The sequence below is a fragment of the Lepidochelys kempii genome, chromosome 11 (assembly GCF_965140285.1).
Source record: "Lepidochelys kempii isolate rLepKem1 chromosome 11, rLepKem1.hap1, whole genome shotgun sequence".
In the NCBI taxonomy this organism is placed as follows: domain Eukaryota; kingdom Metazoa; phylum Chordata; order Testudines; family Cheloniidae; genus Lepidochelys; species Lepidochelys kempii.
In genome coordinates, this window is record NC_136390.1 from 20,481,521 (window position 1) to 20,508,428 (window position 26,908).

Genomic DNA, 26,908 nt, shown 5'->3' on the forward strand with positions numbered 1-26,908 from the left:
TCAAGGGGTTTGGAGGGTGAGAGAGAGACCAGGGCTGGGACAGGGGGTTGAGGTGAAGGCTATGCGTGGCACTTACCTCAGGCAGCTCCTAGAAGCAGTGGCATGTCCCCCCTCTGGCTCCTCTGCGGAGGCACGGCCAGGTGGCTCTGTGTGCTGCCCCGTCCATGGGTGCCGTCCCCGCAGCTCTCATTGGCCATGGTTCCCAGCCAATGGGAGCTGTGGGGCTGGCACTTGGGGTAGAGGCAGCACACGGAGACTTCTGGTTGCCCCATGCCTAAGAGCCTTAGCCCCACTGCGCCGCCGACCGGACTTTCAATGGCCTCGTCAGCAGTACCGACCAGAGCTGCTCGGGTCCTTTTTCAACCTGGCGTTCCAGTAGAAAACTGGACACTTGGCAGTCCCAGAAACTGATCTACAAAGCGCCAAAGTAATTTTCCAGTCTGCAAAGAGGCACTACCTAGTTGCTGTCCACAAGGAACCCAAGGCCCATGTTTGACTTTGCATAGATATTGAGTGAATTTCAGCAAAAGTTCTGATAGCTGAAAATTATTTGAACACTATTTCAAGTGCACCTGTTTGCAGCTGAATAGTTGGGAGGAAGCAAAAAGAAAAGGAGTACTTATGGCACCTTAGAGACTAACCAATTTATTTGAGCATGAGCTTTCGTGAGCTACAGCTCACTTCATCGGATGCATACCGTGGAAACTGCAGAAGACATTATATACACAGAGACTATTGGTAGCTATTACCAGCAGGACAGTGGGGTGGGAGGAGGTATTGTTTCATGGTCTCTCTGTGTATATAATGTCTTCTGCAGTTTCCACGGTATGCATCCGATGAAGTGAGCTGTAGCTCACAAAAGCTCATGCTCAAATAAATTGGTTAGTCTCTAAGGTGCCACAAGTACTCCTTTTCTTTTTGTGAATACAGACTAACACGGCTGTTACTCTGAAACTTGGGAGGAAGCGTTGTTCTTTCTCCATGGTGCCTGCAGCATAATTGGCTTAGCTGCTTTTTCTCCCTTATTCTTCAAGGTCAGTACACACTGTGACCCAGCACAGATTGTGGGGAGGAAGAGAGGTTAAAAGGAGGCTTTGCTGCCTTCTTGCTCCTCTGTGGCAGTGGCTGCTGCTTCTCTCCTCCCCATGGCCAGACCATGATCCTCCAACTGCTGTTTCCCTTCTGGCACCTCTGCAGCATCAGATCTCCTCCTGCTCCGGAATAAACTCAGAAACCTGGCATACTGAAGGTTTGATGTGTGCCTCGGGCTACCCTGCCTGTCTCATGCTTCACTTCTGCAATCTCCACTTTAAAATCATCATTTTGCCACTACTGTCAAGGAAACTGGCTTGTCACTGCAGCTTTCTGGTTCTAGAGAGCCCGCAAAGGAGCATTCACAAGAAGGGCTCTAACCTTCCCAGAGAATTAGTCTGCTTTCATTTTTAGAGGCACAAATTTCTTGGTTTACCCCCAAAAAAGTAATTCTTTCTGGAAAAGTTTTAACTGCCAAAATCTCAAATGTAAAAAACTAAGATAAGAATCTCTAATAATGATTATCAGGGATATACTGGAATTCCCATACACTTCTTTAAATCAGAAGTGCAATGGGCACACTTAAAAAGTTAATTCTGCTTTCAGAGCTACTACAGTTCATTTTAAATATTACAAAAGTCCACCTTGTGGTGCTGTCTTCATAATAAAATAGGCCTGCATTTGCAACCAGAATACATGAGGAAATGTCCCATACCACAAGTTAAGGACGTCAGAAGCAGGCCCATTAGGACTCCCATTGACTTCAGTAAGAGATGGCTCATGCCCATATAGACTATAAATTCCTCAGGACATGGAACCTGTCTTGTCCTCATGTCTGTAAAATACCAGTCAGACATGTAAATAATAACTGATGTGTGACCGTGACCATAGAAATTAGAACAGAACCAGAGAGGTAATATCTAGTGACTATATTCTGTTATGAGAATGGGTAAGTATTGGTTTCGTTTTCAATTACTAATATCCTGCTGTGATAAATGATCAAACAGAATACATGTGGTTGTCACGTACTGCTTTATCCATTGCCTCAACTGAATACCATTTTCATTTTTTGATATTTGGCTGAATATTACAATCAGACACTCAGGACATACACCAGGAGTGTGTGAAGCACAGCTGAGAGTGACACTTGTAAAATATTTATTACAGAGCCACTCTTTTTTTAATCTCCTGTATATTATTATATTCTTATAACAAACAAAGGAAATCAAACCACAAATCCTACAATAACATGATAAACAGGGTCTGAGTTTGCTCCCAGCAGTAAAGTAATATAACACTGAGATTTGGAACTCTGTCCTTCATTTCCCTTTTTCTGCCTTGTCACTAATGCTGCAAAACAGGGCATTATCTCCTATACCAGATGTGCTGCAATATCTAGGTTCAATAAATTTGGAGTTTCAGCCTTATTTCTGCTTTTGTGTTTTAAATTGGATCCTAAAGTGACTTTAATTTAGGTTTTTGAGGGGTTTTTTCCTCCATTTCATTAGAGAAATGGAGACAGTACCAGCAATGGCTAACTGGGAGATTTTGGTAATTCTGCAAAATTTGAGAAACCGTGGCCAGATTCTGATCTCTTTTAAATTGGTGTACATCCAACTTCAGTGGAGTTAGTTATACCAGCATAAACAGCATGAGGATCTGGCCAGCAGGCAATAGTCTCTTGGCCAGTGCCATAAACGGCCTTTTAAACTGGCCCATAAAGTGAAGAGAACCAGAAAGTCCATTCAAGCCACTGCCAAATACAGCAGCCATGGTAAGGCATTAAGGAGTTTACACAGCTTCTGTTTAGTCAGGAAGTAAACATACAGAGGCAGTACAAGAGAAACCAATGTCTCTCTCAAACAGGAACTAAGGCCCAGATACTTGGAGGGATTTAGGCTCCTACCTTTCATTGAAATCAGTGCAGTCCCAAATTAAAATGTGGATGAAACACGCTTCTTTTCTGGCATGTTGGCAGGGAAGGCATGTTTGAAAGAGGGAAATATTGTGGGGGCTAGCTCAGAGGAGAAACACCTAAGTGTTTTCTACCTAAGTATTCCCTATGTTTTGTCCCATTATTGTATGAATCCATGAAGTATCTAGTTTCTTTTGACCCATCACTCATTTGGGAATTGATTCAATGCACTTTGAAGTCAATGGGAAGACTCTCACTAGCTTCAGTGATCTTTGGATCAGAGCCCAAGAGCTTGATTCTGCATGGTGCTGAGCAATCTTTGTGAGATGCTGGGTGTGCTTCTCTGAGACTTGAAGAAGCTCAGCGCCTTGCAGGATCAAACCATTGCACACCTTTAAAGAAGTGAAGCATAACGTGTAGTGCTTCCAGTCATCCTCAAATGAATCTGTTAATTACATTAAATTTTTTTGCTCTAGTATGTAGCATAGTCCAATTAAGTTGCTAAGTCAATCACACCAGCATAAACCAACCATATTCTTACATAATTCTTTTTAATAAACAGAGTTACAATTATATGAACGAGGTTATAAGGTGCCAGATGCTCCTAAGCAGGGAGCCTAATTTATTTCATTGATTTCAAGAACCAACCCACTCATGTGTAATATCTTTTAGCATCTAAAATGTTAGTTCTTATCTCAATGAAAAGTAGCTTTCTGTCTTTCTCAAACATGTAGGGAGGGAAAGTTGCAGAAGAGCTGAAATGTTGCTCCCACTCTGCTCCCTGCCACCCACTCAAACAAATAAATATTGCCATGAAAAACTGAATTTGATTCAGGGCTTTGCCAGGATTTTTTTTTTTTAAATCTATGAGATAAAAATTGTAACAGAAAACAACAGAGGTAAAATAATGTCTAATTAACTACACCTACTATAAAGGCACAACATGCAATACGTGAAAACAAATGTGTTTAAAGAAAGACCAGATGTTAGCTAGAGGTTAGTGCTTCACACTGCTGCATGGGGGTTCACCTAGGTTCATTTCCTAGTCACAGTCGCAAGGCTGGGGGAGTTATCAAGTAATGCACTCAGCCCTAGAGGGGAGTGCTCTCTCTCAGTCACCTGTGACTCCTCTGGCTGAATAAGCAGTGGCATTTAGAGGCTGGAAAGGGATCTCCACTTACTCCCTTTTAGGAAACAGGATAACTGTTCTGCAGTTCAGACTCAGGTCTCACTGGGTACAGGAGGAGGAAATTTAAAGTTGGGGTGTCTGTGATGTGGACTCCTTAGGAGGAAAATATAACACAGAATTAAACAGTAGTCTAGTAGGGGTTGTTTTTACCGTTTTTGTCCTTGCTTTTAGCTTTTGTCTACCAAAGTGAAGATTGTACAATAAAAGATAAAGTGTTTATGAAGAGCTTTATAAAGGGGATGGGTGAACCATGAAGAATTCCAGTTTTGCAAATCTCACTGTTTTTGGGGCTGCAAAATAAATTGTAGTTTGCAGCCTTTTTTTTTTTTTTTTTTTGCATAAGCTGGTGTGTGTTTAAAGGTGATTTAGATTAAAACAAGCATGGTTTTTACATGAAGAAATTTTGTGATACATATTAGGAACTGAATCATCCCTTAATATGCAAGGATAAGGTAACACAAGGGGACGAACTCTATCTATTGTTTGGTACATACTGAGTATACTCAGAATTTCACCACACCATTCTGTTCCTTTTCCCATTCTTTCTGTATGTATTTTTGACTCTGCCACTCTCTGCTCATCTTTTACTCCATAATTCCATTGTTTTCCCTGCTTTTTAAAAAAACCCACTGTCTTATCAATAACAACAACACTATTCAGGCTATTCTCACACTTTCAGGATATTTGTGTGCGCCTGAGATTAGGCAAAATGAGTTGTTTGATCCCTAATGTAAAGATTACTATTTTTAAAAAAATATTTTTGCAGCTGAGAAATAAATATTTGCTGCATCCTGTACAGTCATGGCTTATAAAGCTTTCAAATTGCTATCAGTCCACTTGCCATAGGTAACTAAGTATTTGTACTTAGATAATTTCAGTATTCAGAGTACTACTTATAGTGTCATAAAACATTTATCTTGCATAGTCCTTATACCAGTATGTGAATCGATACTGAGACACAGTGGAGTGGAATAAGGAGCATTTTAAAACTTGGAGCAAGAAATCTTTGTGGATTCAGGCATTTGTTTCTTCGCAATACAGTTCTTCAACTATACCAGAAATGGACCTGGTATTTAATCAAGATCCACTCATACAGACCGTGGCACAAAGATCTGTGCTAGCAAATCCCAATGCAGTACTACTGGGGCTTCAGTATAAAGGAAAGGCCCTACGCAAGGTCTGGGAGGGACGGAGTTAAAAACCTTCTTCAGACAATCAGCTCTGCACTCTGTTAAACAGCATGGATGGGAAGGCAAATGTTTCTTAGAGAAATTGTCAGTAAACACTAATATCCTTCACCCTTCAGGGATTCAGACGATCAGGGACTAAGCTGGAGGAGACAGAGAGAGGAAATACTGAAGACTAAGAAAGAAGCAGGGATTTCTTCTTGCTGTTGCTACAGCCAGGGTGACTAAAGCCTGACTTGCTTTATAATAAGAAAAGGAGTACTTGTGGCACCTTAGAGACTAACCAATTTATTTGAGCATGAGCTTTCGTGAGCTGCATCTCACTTCATCGGATGCATACTGTGGAAAGTACAGAAGATCTTTTTATACACACAAACCATGAAAAAATGGGTGTTTACCACTACAAAAGGTTTTCTCTCCCCCCCACCCCACTCTCCTGCTGGTAATAGCTTCTCTAAAGTGATCTCTCTCCTTACAATGTGTATGATAATCAAGGTGGGCCATTTCCAGCACAAATCCAGGGTTTAACAAGAAAACATTGTAAGGAGAGTGATCACTTTAGATAAGCTATTACCAGCAGGAGAGTGGGGTGTGGGGAGAGAAAACCTTTTGTAGTGGTAAACACCCATTTTTTCATGGTTTGTGAGTATAAAAAGATCTTCTGTACTTTCCACAGTATTCATCCGCTGAAGTGAGCTGTAGCTCACGAAAGCTTATGCTCAAATAAATTGGTTAGTCTCTAAGGTGCCACAAGTACTCCTTTTCTTTTTGCGAAGACAGACTAACACGGCTGTTACTCTGAAACCTTGCTTTATAATGTTCACTTTGGGACTCTGTCTAAACACCATTACTTTATATATTTACTTTGGATTATGATTGAGGGGCATCTTCTGGGATAGTAACCAAGAAAAAGCAACAGCAGTTTGTTTGGAAATTTGAGGAACACTACATTTGCTATAACATTCTGTTTTTAAAATGCACATCATCTCACAGGTATTCAAACGCCAAATCTTTTGGTAAAGCTGTCCTCTATCTAACCAGCTCGTCACTACATATGTTAATAAACAGTAGGTCAAGCTAAGTAGGAAAACATGGCTACTCAACAGTTTTCTTCCAAATCTGCAAAATATTACAATACCAGATCAATTTTGAGCTGTTGAGACTAATCTGTCTATTGTTTGAATTTCTCAATTTAATCTAAAACCCCTTGATACACCAAATGCAAACTAATACATAAGTCAAAATGACATTGTTTTTGAAAATAAAAATCAGCTGTCTGACTGAAGGATAGGCTGGCTACTTTGTTTAACTTTTGAGTTCACTGTAAACAAACCACCAGTTAAAGTCAGTGTGATCTTGAATAGGTTACTGAGAATTACAAAACCTTTTTCCTATGGCTGGTCTAAGCACTCAATAAGTTTACATCACTATGTCTGCAGCTAATGTAGATAAGAATATAATAATCAGTATCTGAAGTAAAAATTAGTTTTTTGTTTAACATTTTAGTTCATTTTTGGACCAGAAACCCATATTCATGGTACGCTGTGAAATTTCTGGGGAGATCTTACACATTCATGACATGTCCCTGGGAAGGTGTGTGGCCAGTGATATATACATGCTGACTTGGAGAGACAAGCGAGAGTGGAACAATTCTTACAGGGCCATTATTGCAAAGCCACTCCGCCTGCCCTACTTCCAAAGGTACCACCTACTCAGGGAATGCCCTCTGTGCCCCACTAGCTCAACCAATCCTTTTCATGCTACCAAGCAGCTTGTGTCAATACACCATACCATAACATAAGAACGGCCATAGTGGGTCAGACCAAATGTCCATCCAGTCCAGCATCCTGTCTTCTGACAGTGGCCAATGCCTGGTGCCCCAGAAGGAGTGAACCTAACAGGTAATGATCTAGTGATCTCTCTGCTGCCATTCATCTCCACCCTCTGACAAACAGAGGCTAGGGACACCATTCCTTACCCATCCTGGCTAATAGCCATTAATGGACTTAATCTCCATGAATTTATCCAGTTCTCTTTTAAACCCTGTTATAGTCCTAGCCTTCACCACCTCCTCAGGCAAGGAGTTCCACAGGTTGACTGTGCACTGAGTGAAGAAGAACTTCCTTTTATTTGTTTTAAACCTGCTACCCATTAATTTCATTTGGTGTCCCCTAGTTCTTATGTTATGGGAACAAGTACTGTAAATAACTTTTCCTTATTCACTTTCTCCACACTACTCATGATTTTATATACCTCTATCACATTCTCCCTTAGTGTCCTCTTTTCCAAGCTGAAAAGTTCTACCCTCTTTAATCTCTCCTCATATGGGACCTGTTCCAAACCCCTAATCATTTTAGTTGCCCTTTTCTGAACCTTTTTTAATGCCAGTATATCTTTTTTGAGATGCGGAGACCACATCTGTTTGCAATATTTAAGATGTGGGCGTACCATGGATTTATATAAGGGCAATAAGATATTCTCCGTCTTATTCTCTATCCCTTTTTTAATGATTCCTAACATCCCGTTTGCTTTTTTGACTGCCGCTGCACACTGTATGGACGTCTTCAGAGAACTATCCATGACGACTCCAAGATCTTTCTCCTGATTAGTTGTAGCTAAATTAGCCACATCATATTGTATGTATAGTTGGGGTTATTTTTTCCAATGTGCATTATTTTACATTTATCCACATTAAATTTCATTTGCCAATTTGTTGCCCAATCACTTAGTTTTGTGAGATCTTTTTGAAGTTCTTCACAGTCTGCTTTGGTTTTAACTATCTTGAGCAGTTTAGTATCATCTGCAAACTTTGCCACCTCGCTGTTTACCCCTTTCTCCAGATCATTTATGAACAGGTTGAATAGGATTGGTCCTGGGACTGACCCTTGGGGAACACCACTAGATACCCCTCTCCATTCTGAAAATTTACCATTTATTCCTACCTGTTGTTCCCTGTCTTTTAACCAGTTCTCAATCCACGAAAGGATCTTCCCTCTTACCCCATGACAACTAGAGCAGGAAGCACTGGCAGTGTGACCAGCACTCTTTGGGCTGTTCTCTGCATCAATGTTAAATGACCAAACTTATCACCTACTGCTGAAAGTATAGATTAGATTTCTCTAAAGGAACAAAATGTTTCTTTCTTTTTAGTGTGCATCAGCAAAGGTGCCAGACCTTATTAGAGATCTACCTTTTGTGGATCACTGTGCACTTTTAGCTCATTTAGAGCAAGACTTGCAGATAATGACTTTTCATTATGCAGCAGGCTAGGTTAACTTCAGCTTTACAATTAGCTTTGCAAAGACCAGGGTTATATACCATCTGCCACTGAGCCAAACATCTAGCTCACTGGTACAGTAATAAACAGGGGGAGGAATCTGGTCTTTGTATAAGACAGTGCAACTCTTTTGAAGTGCTTGGGGTCGTAGATCCCATTCCTGTTTCTATCACTGACTTCAGCCCAGATTCACAAAGGTATTTAGGCATCTAGCTCTTATGATTGTAATGGAAGTTAGGCACTTACATACCTCTGAGGATCTGGGCCTTACTGTAAGACCGGAGTTGTCACTGAACCTCTCTATGCCCCAGTTTACCCTTCTCATAGACTCATGGACTTTAAGGCCAGAAGGAACCATTGTGATCTAGTCTAGGGGTTCTCAAACTTCATTGCACTGCGACCCCCTTCAGATAACAAAGTTATTACATGACCCGGGGGAGGGGGAGCCCAAGCCCCACCACCCCAGGTAGCGGAAGAGAGGGCTGGAGCCCAAGCCCCCCACCCCCACCCTGGGTGGGGGTGAAGCTTGGGCTTCAGCTTCAGCCATGGGTCCCAGCAAATCTAATGCTGGCCCTGGCGACCCCAGTTTGAGAATCGCTGATCTAGTCTGACCTGTACATTGCTGGCCACAGAACCTCACCCAACCTCTCTGCAAGACTGACGGTCATGCAAACTCCATAATGCCCCATGCTGCTCAAGGATGTGCTTCCTGCCAGTGCTTCCTGCCTCAATTTCCTCAGCTCTCCACACACCAGTCTGTGCTAGTGATGTGACTCAGCCCTCCAGCCACATCACAAGCAAACTTAACCCCTTACAGGATAGCAACAGGCCAAACTAAAAACTCCCAACAAACAAAAACGTTTTTCCTGGCCTTTCAGGGCACCTCTTCAGCTCATCCTCTGGAATTTGTTCCCAGCCCCTTTCTGGGCTACTTTTGGCTCATTCCCAGCCCCCGCTGGCTCTGTTCCTGGCATCCTTCACTGCTCTAGTATAGAGCACTAGGCCCCTGGGCCGGTTCCCCTGGAGTACTCAGCCTCCAGCAATCTCTGGTTCAGGGCCTTCCACAGGAGCCTACCCACCGGGGAGACTGACCTCCCTCAGCCCTTTAAGCTGTCACCTGATTTCCTTAGTCTCACCCTCACAGTCTGGGAAGCAGCTAATGAATTATGGTACAGGTATAGCTGGCCCTATCTCCCCTTAAGGGATTCAGTCATTCTATAACACTGATGTAATAATACCTTAAATAATTATTATTGATCAAATGCTTTAAGACTGTTGGATGAAAAGCATGATGTACAAATACAAAATTAATATTGGAATGAATCATTCCAAGAAATATATTCAAACAGTGTAATTTTCTTTGGAAAATATTTCTGAAGCCGTTAAAGAAATTGCTTTCAAAGTATTTAGCTACAAGTTCTTAGTATCAGGTTTTGAAGAACCTTAATCAGGGACTCTGCAAAACCAGGGAGATTTTACATTAATTAAAGTTTAACTTAGTAAAATGCAATTCCAGGGGATAAAATAACAAAGCTGTACTGACATGAAGAGTACTGAGCACTTTACCATCTTGGTCTCAGTATCTGGATCTTTGTGTGCACCCTTCAAGACCCATAAAATGACCTCAGGTCAACAAAGCCTATGACACCCTTAGCGAAGGCAAATATGATGATTTCGTTTTGGCTAAAGCAGATGAAAGTGCAGTTTTAATGTAAAGATCTCACCAATTTTTTAAAATCTTAGATGGGGTCTCTAAAGATTGTTTATGTTTAGAAACTTGGGTTCAACAATTTTAAGGCCCAGGTGATAAGTTAGAGATGCAGTTACTACTGGGCAGGATAGCAAGTCCATTCAAATCACTGAACACTTTAGCATCTGAGATGTTCCCTTCTGGACCTGGTATAAAACTCTGGCTGACTCCAAGTTGGCCATTTTATTCAGAGAGTGAAAGTGGCAACAACCTTTTAGGCAAATAACCCTTTTATTTTATGTGTCTTTCCTTGAAATGAAAGCTGTTTGCAGAATTTGTAGCAAACATCTTCAATTTTGGGATAGATTTCAGGTGCTAAGTTCCAAGGGAGCTGTTTTGTGGATACACAGTGTGTCATGCAATGTGATGCTTCTTCCTCACATTGTAATCTGTCCATTTAGACATTGGTTAATTGTTAATATATCTAAAAAAAATCATATTGGGGTTGTACGGAGGACAGTACAGCGCTTGGAGAGACAGACTTCAATCACTGTCTAAACTGCAGTATCTTAGATATGGGATCTTCCTTTGCCTAGCTGGAATTTAAAAGACCCTAATAAAATTAGGGCAATTTTAAGACACTAATTCTAGTGGAAATTTTATATAATCATTTGAATCTAGATCATTTCCTTTGGGGAGCAAGGTATTTATATCTGCTATTCGGGTGATCTTTCTGTAACATTAAAGATAGATGACATATGTTGGAAACAACAGTGAAGACAAAGCAGGGAACTCTACTTTTTTATGTCTCCAGGAGGAGAGAAAGATTTTGGTGCCTATATTCAGAGCTCAAAGCTATAGACAGAATCATGAAGAAGGAAGAATAATTTGCCATGAAGAATGATGCTTTTGGAGAAACACAATAGAATTTCATTGTCTCAATGGAGGTGGAGAGAGACCCGTTGTGAATTACTGAATTAGACCATGATCCTGCACTGGGATCGGCTAGTGCAGATCCCCCAGTCCTACATGGATTCCAGGGGCTGTAGTGTCACCCTGAATGGGCGCAAGTGTCTGCACTAGTAGGTGCTGCAGAACTGGAGCCAAAGCGAGAAAGTGAGTAAAGAAACTGGGGGAAAAGATGATGCATTATAAAACGTACTTTAATCACTTATGTCAATTGTAGGTTAGTATTTAATTGTAACAGTTTGTGGTACATTAGTAAATGAACTGTAATATACTGAAGAATATTTTATGAAATTAATTTAGTCATAGATCTTGCTACAGAATCTGCTATTAAATCTTTGCTGGGAAGGGGGAAGAGACTGTCAATTTTTAATGCCATTTATAAAGTGTATAGTTTAACAAAGTGCACATTACCACGGTCCTACTGTACTTTCTCCTCCAGGGTTAGTCATTTTACATTTATGCTTTTATTTCTTTCAAAGGATTTGCACTTCCATATACTGTATGTTCCAGGTAGGTATAAAATTTGATGTTTCTAACCAAACTAATGAATCTCTCATACACATTTATTGTTCTAATTTCTGGTTACTACCAGCGACACCAGAAAAACAGCTTTATCCAAGCTCTATATGGGAAGTTTATCTTTTTAGCAGTGATGATTTGTAAGGAAGCTGGTTGAAGCACCAGCTAGTAGGATTATTTTACAGACTTGTCTAACTTTATTTCCTTCAGGAATGGGATATCTGAAATAATATCTGACTAATACTAACAGAAAACATGGCCTCTTTCAAGTGCACCTCTAAAAAAAAGACTTTTAATTGATTTTACATTTATAACATTGACAGCTGTCAGAGGTGTCATTATTTGCAACGAAATACAGCTCCCAGGAGCTGATGGGACACTTCTTGATTAAGAAATTTGCTGAAGCTGTGAGATAAACAGTTTGGGTGTTTGAGGGTGCTTATGTATAATTCTTGGAATTATTGGTCTTTTAGATGGGCCACTTTTGTATTATTGTGTTTAATCACTTCCTGAGCACTGCCCATGGGCTCAGCCCCTATGCAGAGCACGGTGTAGAAGACAGCTTTGCCCTGAAGAACTCACAATTGAAGAAGACAAACTAATAGACAACAGTGGCACAGTGTCTTGTCTTGTTTTGTTGGGCAGAACAGCAGCAATGTCTATTGGTGAATTAAGACTAATAGGCTGCATAGAAGACTCCTGCTTGAAGAAAGGATATGAAAGATAAGAATGGTGCGGGTGTGCCAGACTGAAATAGCAAGGGCATTCCAGCCTAGGTCAATGTGGAAGAAGGCTCGGAGATGGAAATAGGAGAGATCCACCATCATCATTGTTAGGTATAATGTTGGTTTGTTTCACTACCAAAGCACGGACAGATTAAAGGGAAGCATTCACCACATCATTCCTCCATTCTTCTGACTGTAACTAGGGCCCAGTTTACATTAGAAAAGGTATGTTGGTATACTTATAGCAGCAACCCCCACACAGGGTAGACACAGCCTATAGTACAGCCCACTTAATAGAAACCCAGATATTAACAACTTCTGTTTAATAGCAACATTTTGCTGGGAACCAATCCCCTAAGACTTTAATGTTAATGAGATTCGGATATTGGCAATAGCATGCTTCTTATTAGCAATATTTTTGGAAGAAAGTCACCACCTGCAGGCAGGTATGTGGGGCTGCAGCCTCAGAGAGAAGCACTGGGACATGCCAAGCACCCCCTGCAGGCAGGGCAGGAAGTGCTGGGACCTGCCTATCCTAGCTGCAGCTGTGCACACCTGCCTGCAGCTAGTGCTCAGACCATCCTAGCAGTTCCTGCTGGGGCTGCAGCCCTGCATACCTGCCTGTGGACAGGGGCCACATAAAAGGTAATGGGCTGGGGTGGGGGGAGTTGCAGGGTAACTCTCCCTGTGCTCTCTGGGGGCTGCACTGCCATGGGATTGCATGTACGGAAGGAAGTGCTGGGATATGCTGAACCCTGATTCCCAGACAGTCCCCATGAAAAGCCCTGGTAACTGGGCTGCGGACCCCCTCCCTGCTGCTGCCCTGCACACAGGCAGATTTGCAGGTCTGCATTCAGGGAAGGTATCTACCAGCGCTTCCTTCCCTGGGTCCTGCTTCACAAACCTGCCTATACTACTATACCAGCAAAAGACTGCTTTTTCCCAGTACACCTTATACCAGTTCCCTGGACAAAATAAGCCATAACAACAAAAGCATTCTTGTGACAGTGTAACTGCATCTACGCTAGAGCTTTTGACGGTATAAAAATGTAATTAAAAGTCACCACTACCACTCTCTCCATCCACTCCTAAGTGAATTCGCCATACACTTCAGAGACAAGTCTTGCACGTGACAAACCTCTTTGCCCAGATCCTGAACTGCGTCAGCATCAGCACAGCCCAAGGCTCGGGGTAAAGGTGTCCCCAGCATAAATCAGTGTGGTCTCTACTTTACACCCAGTTGCCCAGGGCACCAAAGCAGTAGCAGCAGCCAGATCTTTTTGGCCAGGCCACATCCTCTGTGTCACAATGGGAAATGGGAGACATTTTTTCACTGATGAAAATATTCATGCTTTCATGTCTCAGGGCGTATAGGAGAGAACATAAAAAGACAGGCTTAGCATTTCAATGACTTATGAGCAGAACATGCACCAGTGATATGAGGATGTTATTCCGCAACTGACTGAACTACTCATTGAACAGTTCAACAGTAAATTGTTTGGTATTTTGCCCATTTACGTGTGTGTACTTTGTTATGCCATTAGAGGTTCTTATATTCCTCTTCCAATGAATATTATGTTGAAGATGTGCCTGAACCAAAACCCCAGATCTGACTATTCCACTTTTTGGTTAAGTCTGGGTCCAAATCTAAACCATTATTAAAGGAGAGTTTAATTAAAGCAGATACTGGTTTGCACCCAGGGGACTATATATTTAAAATTCACATACCATTTAAAGTTGTCTCCTCAGTTATCAGCTTTATTAACACCAATTAAAAAATCTAGTAGCGAGTCTGAACTGGACAAGACAACCCAATCCATCAAACCCAAACTAAGATATTGACTATTATATATGTAGCTTTCACCACATTAATCTTTTTACTCCACCAAAAAATTAAACTATTACATTCATTTAGAATTGCATTAAAATGTTATCAAAGGCTGAATTTAACAGTACACTAGTATTCTTGATCTTCATGATTATTATGTGGGTTACATCAGAATTTCTCTCTCTCTTTTCCTGATGGTTAACAACATAGAACATTGCGATGATTAAAAACAATAAAATGAGTCTTGAGTAAAATAAGCAAGTATATAGTAACAGAGCCACTCCCCTTCCAAAATACTAGAGTATCCCTAAATAAGATACCAGGTTTAAATTCCCTAGTCATAACAATTTCAGGCTCTCCATTGCTGATAATGGATATCACATCATGAAAATCTGCATAAAAGGTTTAAGAAATTAGTATAATAAAATGGATTTGAGTATGAAACACGTCAATTTTTTTCTTTTCCCCCCATATATTTACTGGTGTTCCTTTCTAACACATTTTATTTTAAATAGAATGGGCTGGGAGATGGATGCACACTGGTGAATTTGCTTTCCTGTCCTAACGGGGGAAACAGATTTTATTTTTGAAAGCTATAATAATTACACACAATCAAAATGTATGAGTATTATTTTAAGCTGATTTTGATTTGTGCACTTTCAATTGTGCATTCAGTTTTCACAGTTGAACTAGTGGAAAATACAAAAAAATTGGGAAAGAATTACATGAAAATGGATTTAACTGTTTTTGGAACTTGGTGGGAAAATCTGTCAGCAGTAGTATTTTTGCTGTAACTAAAGCTGGGTTTTGAGAGGCAAAAAAACCAACTTTCTCTGCCCCCAAAATGCTAATGTGTGCACTGCAGTGGAAGCGCAGCTTGCTGTACTGTTTGGTCTTGATGTGAATTTTACACACCAGAGCTCATTGCTACAGCAAGGAGACCTTGACAGGGAGAAGGTGTCAGAAGAAAAAAATACTGTATACACAAATAGTGCAATCTCTATGGCATCCGCGTTTTTGGAATGCTTGGCTGAGTGCTAAACAAAACCGCAGAACAAAACAAAATCCACATTTAAGCCAATGGGACTTTTGCCTCAATAGGGGATAGCCTCACTAAGAGGTTTTTGTAAAAAAAACCCTTTGTGTAGAAAACAAGCCAGAAAGTTTTCTGCATCCTTATAGTTGATTAACAAACTGGGCAAATAAATGAAAGCAACATCCAAGTGTACCTGGGATTCACACACTAAAAGGGTTCACTGGATAGCCTCTCTCCACAAGCTGAGTTTGACCACATACAAAGTGGCTGAAATGCTCCCCATGGTTTTGCTGCCTCAGTTCTACTGAGCACTGTAGCAGTATTGCTGGGGAAACTGAGGCAGGAATAGAAGGGCTGATTTTAAAGTGCAGAAACATTGAAATTCATGAACTGGGCTTCTCCTACCCATCCTTTCACATGGTGCCAGTCTCCATAGCACAGCCCTGTAACCCTCTATGTAAATTGCAAACTAGCGGCCAGATTCATCAGTACGGAGCAGCACAAAGCAGCTGAAATGATGTTCTGGAATATCTGCCCTTAAAAAAAAAAGTTTTAAGGTTGCTACATCACATCTTCAACTCAGAAATATCACAAGCACCATTGTCTTTGAGTTTCTTACTTAGTGTCTGTGTATGAAATTTTTAAGAGTTTTCTTAAAAAAACAAGGACATTCCAAGAGGGAAAAATTAAGATGGGGATTGAGAGGACATATCAGTAATTTAGAGTAAGATACATTACAGAACTGTTGTAATTATCCCAAAACCAAGCATTAGAAAGCCAGGATATTAAGAATTAAGGTTACACTTTAAAAAAATGTAGAACATGTTGGGGTTTGGAAATGCACGGTTAAAGCACTCAAACAACCTTAACTCTGCCCTGTCGTGATGCTATGCATAAACATATAATTAAGGCATTTTAGTATCTGTGGTCCCACATAAGATTAAATGGATATTTAAAGACGCTTAGTTTGTTTTTTTCCATATTTTTCTCTTCATGGTGTCACTAAGAGGCAGACTTAAGATTGTTTGAGTGCCTTTGCTGTGCATTTCCATAGCTTAGAATATTTCAATTTTGTTGAAGTGTAACCATAACTCTGAACTTTCTGGGTTTCTAGTGCTTGATTTTGGAATAATTACAAACTTCCTACAGTGTATTTTACTCTAAATTACTGCTATGTACTCTCAACCATGACATTTTTTTGTCTTCAAAATATGACATCAAAACATTTGGGTTGTTTTGAATGCACTGTAGCTGTAATACAGCTTGGCTTTAGGAAACCCAATGATTCAGCATCTCATCAAATTCTACTAGAAAAGTAAATTCAAACAGTATATGAAAAGTATCACATGAACTAGAAACTGGATTATAAACAGGTAGCGTTAAACAGTAGCATATTAAGTTAATGGACATTTGTCAAGAGGGGGTGGCACAGTGTTCACTGGCCTGGATAACTTCCCCTAACACCACAGATCCAGATATAGTGAGGAAGTCAGCCTCCTCCAGGGCAGTGTGGCTCCATTCTCCTACAGATAGTATGCTACCGCTCTGGGCTTGTAGAGGTGAAGCAGAAAGATCCTTTTAAAATTAATTCTAAATCTAACTAATTACTTGTAAATTCTCAAACTGTATTCTATACTCAAAAGTGCTGTAATTCTAGGAAGGATAAACAATAGATACCTTTGTACATAAAAGTACTTGAACTCTTACTTTATGTGCAAAACTCAATTCATTGTTAACTATGGATCTGTGACTAACACTTCCATAATGTTCTCTCTCTCTCTTCCACCCTTCATTTGTTTTGGATTTTTTAGGCCCAGTCCTGCAAGAAGCTCTGTGTTTATTGCAATGGACTACATAGGCACAGAATATCCACCCACACAGAGCTCCTTGCAGGATCAGAGCCTTTGATGGCATGCCTTTCAGAACATGATTATGTCTGAGTAAGCAGAGTCTAAGTGAGCTCTCCCCTGGTATCTAGTGATGAACTGGGAGAAAAAGACTTCAGAAGTGGACTGTATTTGCATAGACACACCTACTCTGCCTAGGTACTCCGCAGATGGAGCTACGTTGCCAAAGTAATCAATTCTGGCTGGTTTGGGGTTAACATTCATTTTTGCATTTAAGGCTGGGATAATGAAATATTATTCTTATTGCATGAGTAAAGGACAGCAAAACTTTACTTGGTATGTCTTGACTGAGGGGGGTCACCCTAGCTGAAATCTCACTTGCAAAGCAGAGGTAGGGATGCCAACGCCCAGTTAAGGAGATAGGGATAGTTGTTTCTATCCACCTTTATAGACTTTGCTTAAACAGTCCTAGACACAATCTGACCTGCTCTTCTCCCCAGTGTTTACAGACAGAGCTAATTAAATTCAGCTGAGAGTCCAATGTTTCTGTTCAGTGATTATCAGAGCTGAATCACTGATAGCAGATCTAGGGGCTAAGCCTTTGACCTTGTGTGTGGACAGTGTTGCAGAAAAAGGCAATGTGGAGGCTATGCTAGCAGCGAGGTTCCCTGCTACACAGTGAAATCACCGAGAGCTGGGCTGAGGGCATGGCTACACTGGAAACTTCAAAGTGCTGTCGCGGGAGTGCTCCTGGGGCAGCGCTTTGAAGTGCGAGTGTGGTCACCCATGAGTGCTGGGAGAGAGGTCTCCCAGCATTCCTGGTAATCCACCTCCATGAGGGGATTTGCTCTGAGCGCTGGGAGCCTGTTTACACTAGCGCTTTAAAGCGCTCTGACTGGCTGCACTCAGGGGAGGGGGGTGATTTTTCACACCCCAGAGCCAGCAAGTTAGAGCGCTATAAAATGTAAGTGTAGCCAAGCCCTTAGTGGTGGAACCTCAGCACATGGCATCACAGAAGCGGTAGTGAGCAGCAAAGAGCAGCGGCAAGCAACCAGCAGCAGAGTTTGCAGCTGCAATAAGCCAATTGCAGAGTGGCTCAGCAGCAGCAGAGGCATTGCGTGCGCGCCCCCCTACACCTGCACCCCCACTTCCAGGGTGGAAGGTGAACCCACCTTTGAGCTCTGGGTCTTTGCTGACTAAGGACAACCAACTATCAATGGGGTATAGTGAAAGGAAAGGGGAGTGACATGTTAAAGGGACATTCATTTGTTGGACTTTCACACTGCAGGGTGAGAAAATGAGGCAAAGGACATTGCCCATATGTACTGTGGGTTGGGTGTTTGCTTGTGGTCACATGCATTTGAACCATGGTTGTGTTGTTTTCACAAATTAATGCTTGGTTTCCTTTCCCTGTTAAAAGTTTTCTTTTGTTATACACAGACTTGGTGCTTGCAAGGGGGAAAGTATTGCCTCTTAGAGGTACCCACAGGTCCGCCGAGGAGGGGAAGGGGGTAATTGCCAAGGGCTCAGGGCGATGTAAAAGGGCCCTGGGCCTCCTGGCCGCCACTGGCAGCACTGCAGAGCTAAGGCAGGCTTCCTGCCCGTACTCACTCCGCACTGCTTCTGGAAGCGGCCAGAACGGCCCTACAGCCCCTGGGGGGACCTCTGTCCCCAGTGCCGACTCCACAGCTCCCATTGGCTGGGAACTGTGGCCAGTGGGAGCTGCGGGGTGGTGCCTGTGGACAGCGGCACACGGAGACCCCCAGGGCCCTCTGCCTAGGAGCCGCTGCCAGAGGGTGTGCTGGTCACTTTCAGGAGCTGCCCGATGTATGCGCTGACCCCCTGACCACCTCCTGCACCCCAACCCTCTGCCCCAGCCTAGAGCCCGCAGCCAAACTCCCTCCCAGAGCCCGACCCCGAACCCCTTCCCACACCCAAACTCCCTACTGCACCCAAACTCCCTCCCAGAGCAGAACCCCTCAACCACTCCTGTACCCCAGCCCCCTGCCCCAGCCTGGTGAAAGTGAGTGAAGGTGGGGGACAGCAAGCAACAGAGGGATGGGGGATGAGTGAGCAGGGGGCGGGGTGTCTGAGAAGAGGCAGAACAGGGCGTGGCCTCAGGGAAGCGGTGGAGTAGGGAGCGGGGCAAGGGTCTTTGGGTTTGCGTAATTAGAAAGTTGGCAACCCTACTGGGCGGGCATGTGGAAGCCCTGGCCGTGCTGGAAGAGTGCGCTCAGCAGTGCAACCAGCAGCTTGCTGGGCACCAGCCAGCGCAGGTGCAGCACTGCCCAAATGTTGGGCAGACCGCATCCGCGCGGCTTGTGCATGTGTGGGGGCCTATTGACTGTTCTGCCCTGGGACCCAGAATTGCTGTCGGCGGGCCTGGGTACCCAGGATCTGTTAAAGGTGGTGGTTAGTTTTCCCAGATCACTGGGTGGGTGCTCAAGCCGGTTCTGTTTTGCATTGTTTTGAGAAACTCCGATATACTGAACCTGGCCGTTGTTGCTGCCGACTCTGGCAGAAGGGTTACATCTGCACAGAGTCTAGCGCATTTTGGGTGCTACTACAATATAAATAACAACAGTGCTTGAAATAAAGGTCAAAAGAGGGTGAGAAATTGTTTGCATGATTCAGGGTGGAACAAAGCAATGAGATGAAATTAGAAAAAAGTAGACTAAATATCTAAAAGGTAGACTAAAACTTGCAAATGGTATGATCCGTTAAATTGTGGAACTGGGATAGGTTTCTAATGAAAGTGGTGAAAGCTATGTTGCATGAGTTATTAAAAATTAGACTAGACACCATGATAGAAAATATACCATAGGAACCAATCCGGTGCTGTCAGGGGTATAGATTAGATAACCTAACAGGTCTTTTTCTTTAAGTTGCATGATTCTATAAATTTCCTAAAGATGCTCGACAGTAATTTAAGCTACTAGACTTCATTGGAAATCAAGAGAGTATAAATTAAATGTAAAGACAACTAAAGGACATAATTTAGGAATTTTGGGAAATATTCTAAAACATAAATAGGTCACTTTGGCTTTGAACTCAGGAGAAGAAGAGTTGAAGGAGAATATGATGTTTGAAGTCAAACCTATGTTTGATATATGTTGGCCACGTTGGGATGATAACTTTCAAACCTTCTCCTCTTTTTTACATCTCCCACTTATTGGTCCACTAGAAATTCCCAGGCAAACACCTCATCGCTGTAGCAGAATTTGGCCACATGGCAATTTGATAGACAGAAATAAAAAGATATGTAAAAATACATCCCGTGCACCTGGAAGAAGCCTGCCCCGTATCTGTTCAGTAGAAGTGCCTTTACTTTTACCAATACTTAAAATCAAGAAGCTTAGATTGGCAAAAAAGAAAAGGGCAATGCTTCTCACAAGTACTCAAGAATGAATTGGTATAATTGACTTTAATGGTCCCATCTAGTGTGTAAATACAAATCTAAGACTTTTTTTAAAAAATGGTCTGTGAAAATATATTTAAGAAAATGTAAAATGTTAGTTTAATGACCCTCTATATCCTAATGATTCTTGAGATGTTAAGATCTATGCTGTAAATACATACACACAAGGAATTGTTTAAAAATGTGTATTATTGATCTGATGGACCAAGATAGTTGAACTGCAGCCATAAAAGTTTATCTTGTCAGCATGTAATATTGATAAAAACAACAATAAAAATCTTTTAAAAAGCTTGTTGTTCAACTAGTAGAGATACTGACTTATCTGGAGCCTTTATGGCTTGGTGTTCAGTATATATGAGTATTTAGACACAATTTTAAAATCTGTATGCACCAACTTCCTATTATGTCTAAGGGGCTCATGATGCATGAATAAATGTTACCAGAAATAGTGCCTGGATCTCATGAGTTCTAGGCCCACGTCCAAGCCACTAGACCACAGCATCTCCTGCTGCCAAACCCCTGCCAAGCATTTAGAGTAAAATTTTCAAGAGCACCTAAGTGACTTAGGAGAAAGTCAGTGGGACCTAGCTGTTTAGGGACAGATTTTCAAAGGTATTTTGGTGCCTAAAGATACAGACAGGTGCCTACAGAGCTTTAAGCATCTAGGTAGAGTTAGGCACCTATTTAAGTGCTTTATAAAATCTCTCTGGCTATATCTCTAGGTAGCAAAATACATTTAAAAATCTTGCCCTAAGTCATAGGTCCCATTTACTTTCAACAAGACTTAGGTTCCTAAGTGCCTACGGGTACATCTACACTGCGATAAAAGACTCACGGCACAGCCAGAGCTGGTCCAGGTCAGTTGACTCAGGCTAGTGGGTCTCAGGCTGAGAGGCTATAAAACTGTAGTGTAGACATTCAGGCTCCAGCCCAAGCCCAAACATCTATGCTACAATTTTATAGCCCTCTAACCCAAGCCCCGCAAGCCTGAGTCAACTGACCTGGGCCAGCCGCAGGTCTTTTACTGTATTGTAGACATAACCGTAGTCACTTCTAAAAATGGGATCTTGTCTCTATTATCGACTCTCTATCTCCATTTTTCCCATCCGTTAAATTAGGCTACTAGTAATTAGCAAAAATTATTGCACATATTTATTGTGTATTTCAGCAGGGGCTGTGAGGCAAACATTATCATCCCCATTCTACAGATTGGGAAACTGAGATGCAGAGGTTGAGTGACTTGCTTGGGAAGATGGGAGATGTGTTGTGATCTAATACATTAGGCCTGGGCATCACCATCAGGAGACCCAGGTGTCAGTTTTCTACACTGTCTTGCTGTGTGATTTTTTTTAACAATATCCTTAACTTCTCTATACCTCAGTTATGCTACATGTAAAACGTGACTAATATTTACCTACCACACAGGACTAGATCACCGATGTTTGAAAATCATGTTTAGATCCTTATGTGGAAGGTGCAAAGTATCACCATTATATTTCATTAATACAAACTGAAATATAATTCTCATTCCACCTTCTTAATATACATCTTTCATGTCATGCAATGGAAATTTCACAACTTTGTTAATCCTATTACCCACAACAGTTGGTCTCTTTTAAACTTCAGTCTCTTTCCATCCTCCTTAAACTATCTATACTCTGCTGTATTAAGCCAAGACAGATTTGGTTTTACATTTTCTGCAGCATCAAGCAAAACACCAAAATAAACAAGGTGAAATCTTGGCCCTATTAAAGTCAGCAGCACAACTCCTACTGAATTCAATAAGAACAGGATTTCACCCACAGGATTTAAGGTGACTGGAGAGTCTTGGTTTTCTATTTGAAATGCAAAATATACAGGATTTGCCATATCAACCAGCTGTGATTATTTCAGGCAAAATTATCCTTACATAGAGGAGGCCCAGGTTAGCAGGGATAAGGAGACACAATTCAGGTTTGAGGGGACCTTAGCACTGCATTTCAGACTTTTCAACACATACTTCTATTAATTGCAAACTTTGATATATGTTGATATGCCAACTTTCAAGATGTTTGTGTTTCTTCTAATATTACAGTGTTCCAGTAAGGTTCTTTTCCCCTTCTTATCAATGACTTGTCTGTTTTAACAAAGACTATGAGAATTTTGGATTTTTTGTCAAATCTAATTTTTAATAAAGGTAACTATTTCAGCTATTTTAAAAAAATTAAACACAAATGGACTAATTTCTTACTGATTTTCCCTTAAACCAAAGCTACATTAACCAGTCTTACTGAGAGAAAAGTTCTTAAATAAACTTCTCCATTGCATGTGCACGCACACACACAATCACAAGCAACTTAAAAATAACTCATCTGCTTTTAAAAAGTATTTATAAAACAAGTGGCTCTTAGATGAACAGCATGTTTGACAACTCTTTGCCAAGTGAGAAAGTTGATGGCTAAGTTAGAATTGAGTTTCATGAGAATGCTGACATAACTTGAACTATAGGCACTAGAAAGTGCTGATATATATATATATTTATTTATTTATTTATTTCAAATCTTATGCTGCAAAGCTTCAGGAAGTAGAATTTGAAGAACAAACAAGCAGTTAAACTACCCTGTTACAGAACCATTACAATGCACTGCACTAGCAATTTTCTATAATGTAAAACACTGAGATAAAGAACTACTGGCCCATTCTTACAGAGCTAAAGGAAAATCCGACTTGCACCCATGAATCAAATGCAAAAATACATGACCATTGATATTACCTGGAATTAAGAAAGTGAAGGTGCGTTGTTTGTTTTTGTTTATTTGTTTAAGTAGTTCCCCACATTTTACATTAGGGACCTATGTAAATAACATGACATTTTTCATCAGCAAAATATAAATAGGGGAAATACAATGAAGTTAAGAAAAAAGCAGGCTAAATATCAGGAAAACTTGCTAACAGTAAGATTTATTAGAATGGGGAATAATCTCCCAAGGAGAGCGGAGGAAGCCCTAACTCTTCAGACTCTTAATATTAGATTTGACAAAACACTGGCAAATGTACTGTAGAAAATAATCCAGTATTGATGGAGGATGTAGTAGATGACCCTAGTACTTTAGTTCTTTTCCACTGCTAATGGGGGTGATTCCATTATTCATAAAATATAATTACTAATGCAACACTGAGTAATTAAATGACAATTGAACATCTTAACTAATATTAAATGTCAAGCAATTGTAACTACTGGTTATAATATTGTAGCAGCTTTTTATTTTGTCTTGTTGCCATTTAGCCAATAACTGCCCAGATCAGTATTGACTGTGCACAAATTATCATTCTGACGTATACTGACTAGGGATGTATGGAGTAAACTGATTTATAAATTGAAGATACTCCTAGAAAAGTGAGTTAGCACACCTCTGTAATCTAATATAATGGCATGCATTCTCATTGTATAATATACTTGAATATATAAAGTAGTGTAAAAAAGTGTGTACGTCTATACAGACTTTCATTTGTATTTGAAAAGCATATACTGATTTTGAACTGAAACTGGATAAAGTGTATTTTTTATTTTTAGTTCTAAATGCCTTAAGAAATATGGCACACTTACTGATGTATTTATTTTTTGCATTTTAGCATCTTTTTTTCATTAAACATGAAAATTATATACTTAAGAAGAAATTAACCTAAAAGAATCATCATCCCAATTCCTGTAAGAAATTTTGAGATGAAGGCTTGTTGATTATACAAAGTTTGCTGGGTTACAAGCATTTTGCTCTATCACAACTCTAAAAATGGTAATTTTCTCTTAATTGGCTGAAATGCGGAACCCCTTGTAGTATATTAAGATTTTCTATGTTTATTTTTGATGGTTTAAAAAGATAAGACAAGAATTGATATTTAAATATCACTAATATCAGCTTGCTAAAATTCTACTAATTAGATTCCAAGAAGCAATTATTCCTTTGAAAAATCTAATCTATATACCACCATAGATACCAAGTGTTCAAAATTCAATTTAGTATTCTCTGTTTAGAACAAAATAACAATAAAACTATAGCTTAACTTTGGTTAACAGAAGGCAAATGATAAATAAATGTCCTGATATAATCCAGTACACCACAAAAGTATAAACACAACTTTTTAAAATATTAGCATTACTTGGTACCACAAAGCTACCCCTACAATCTAAGACACTGTTGCTTTGTTTCAAATTATTTTTGATTAAATTCATGATAAGCATTGCAGGACTAAGTGCCTCCAAAGCTTTAATTGTTTATGATGTAAATAGTTAAAAGGCAGAATAATCACGACTCCCCCTCTGAGAGTTATACAGCTTGTATCATCTGAGAACAGGTATTGACTGCATGTGATTTTTGTAGCATCAAAGAAAACATATTTTGGTTCTTCAAAGTGATCAGCGTTCACACTAAACAGTTTTAAAGACCACAGCAAGTAAGTTCACATCATCATCCATAAAAAATGTGGAACACAACTGATGCCTGTTGGGACAAGTTTTAATCAGTCCCTTTGATATCTGGTAGTAAAAAAAGAAAAAGAAAAAGCGTTTCCATTTAGTTCTCTTCTCCTCAGCAACTTTGTAATCCATTTACTGCTTTCCATTCACATCCCTAACCCCTGTGTGTTGGTTAGCTAGAAACCGTGTTGTAAGAATGTGAAGAATGTAAACAGCCTTTTATTGTCCAAAAGGATAGCAGTGTGAAAGAAATGTGTGCCTTATCGCAAGACTGCAGCTCCGTACTTCATTGCCATGATAAAGTGCTGAAGCAAAAAACATTAGAAGACAAGCACAATCCAAAAACGGATTAGAATTTGACATAAGCTTCCTCAAAAACTAATCAATCAACTCATGCTTTAATATTAGAATCCAGTTCTTAAGGAGGGTGTTTAATAATCCTTTCAAGGGTTATTACACATTCCCTATTGACTATGGTGACAAACTTTCAGATACAAGACAGCTAGGAAAAGAGGCAGAACTTTTGCAGCATAAATCAGAGATAACTGCTCACATAATTAACATGCTCCTGGAAAAAGGCATTTTGAAATAAAATTACGTTTTCTTTGCTTTCAGGTAAGGCTGGCAAACTCATTTTAAGGTTCTTTATCCCCCCCCCCTCAAATTCAGTTTATTTTTCACTAATATCCCAAGAATATCCCAATTTTATTTTCTCATTAAAAGAGGTGTGCTAAAGATTACACTCTTTACACACCTATTTCAAATAAACATCTCATTTTAATTTCATTTTGTAGCTCCAGCTTTTTAAATCTATATTGCCGAAACCTACTACTTCAGTCACTCAAATTCTTTTGCATTTAACGTATAATTAAACAGTACTACACAGACACATGTTCCTGTATCGAATCCAAATGGACAGAAATCCTTGTGTGGAGTCCAACAAAGAATCATAAACTCTACAATAACTGTTTAATATGCAGTTAGGAAAACAGAAAAGTTCATAAGGATAATAATTTTAAGCCAGTGTTTGTCATTCACTTCCTTAAAATAGTTAACTAAATTGGTACTGCGCAATGCTAACTGTGGATCTAGAGTAAGGTTCAGAAGTGGAATTGTGGTACTCTGAAGCACCGCGTAGCTCAGGATATTCAACATGTCCACAGTCACAGATATGTCCTACAGGCAGTTACAGCTTCTATTGTTAGAGAGCATTATTTAAAATACAGGCCTTAGAAATCTGAAATCCCAATTAAACTTACTGAAAAATATTACAAAAAATACAGAGAAAACTATGGCACTCTTAAAAGAGAATCTTAATTTATGGGTCTGTAACAATCAGTTGTTTTGCTGCAAGTTGTGGCTGCCTTTACTGGATTAAAGTCTACTCCCTATTTTATCTCCAAAAGACAGTATGCAGGTAGACAACAATCATTACCTTTCCCAAGTAACATGACAGCAGTTTAATGGGAGAGAATATACAGATTGTGTGTTAAGAACTCGTATTTAGTTGCTCTTAAAGTTGCACGAAACAAGCAGGGAGAAAAAAGAGTGTTAAATGCCATGCTCCCAGCAAAAAGGCACCACAATCCAGCATAATCACCACCGAGCACAAATGTTTGATGAAGGGGCATGTGCTCCATTACTTTGGATATCTGAAACTGGTTACAAAAAACTAAACTCATCCTGGATAATTAAATAAACCCTCTGCAAAGACTCTGGTTTCAGGTATTTCTAGCCTACATAACAACCTGCAAAGGAATGCCTGCTGCTTTGACACAGAGATAGATGCAAACGCCTTTCAGAAGCGCCTTGGCTATAGCTTT

The 26,908-nt window shown here is 40.4% G+C and overlaps 1 protein-coding gene across 2 annotated transcripts in view; it reads right to left on the reverse strand.

The window, feature by feature from the left end:
- The window catches only part of NXPH2 (neurexophilin 2), an 82,290-nt gene that overhangs the window by 55,020 nt on the left and 362 nt on the right, over positions 1 to 26,908 (reverse strand). The gene's annotated exons all lie outside the window — the stretch shown is intronic.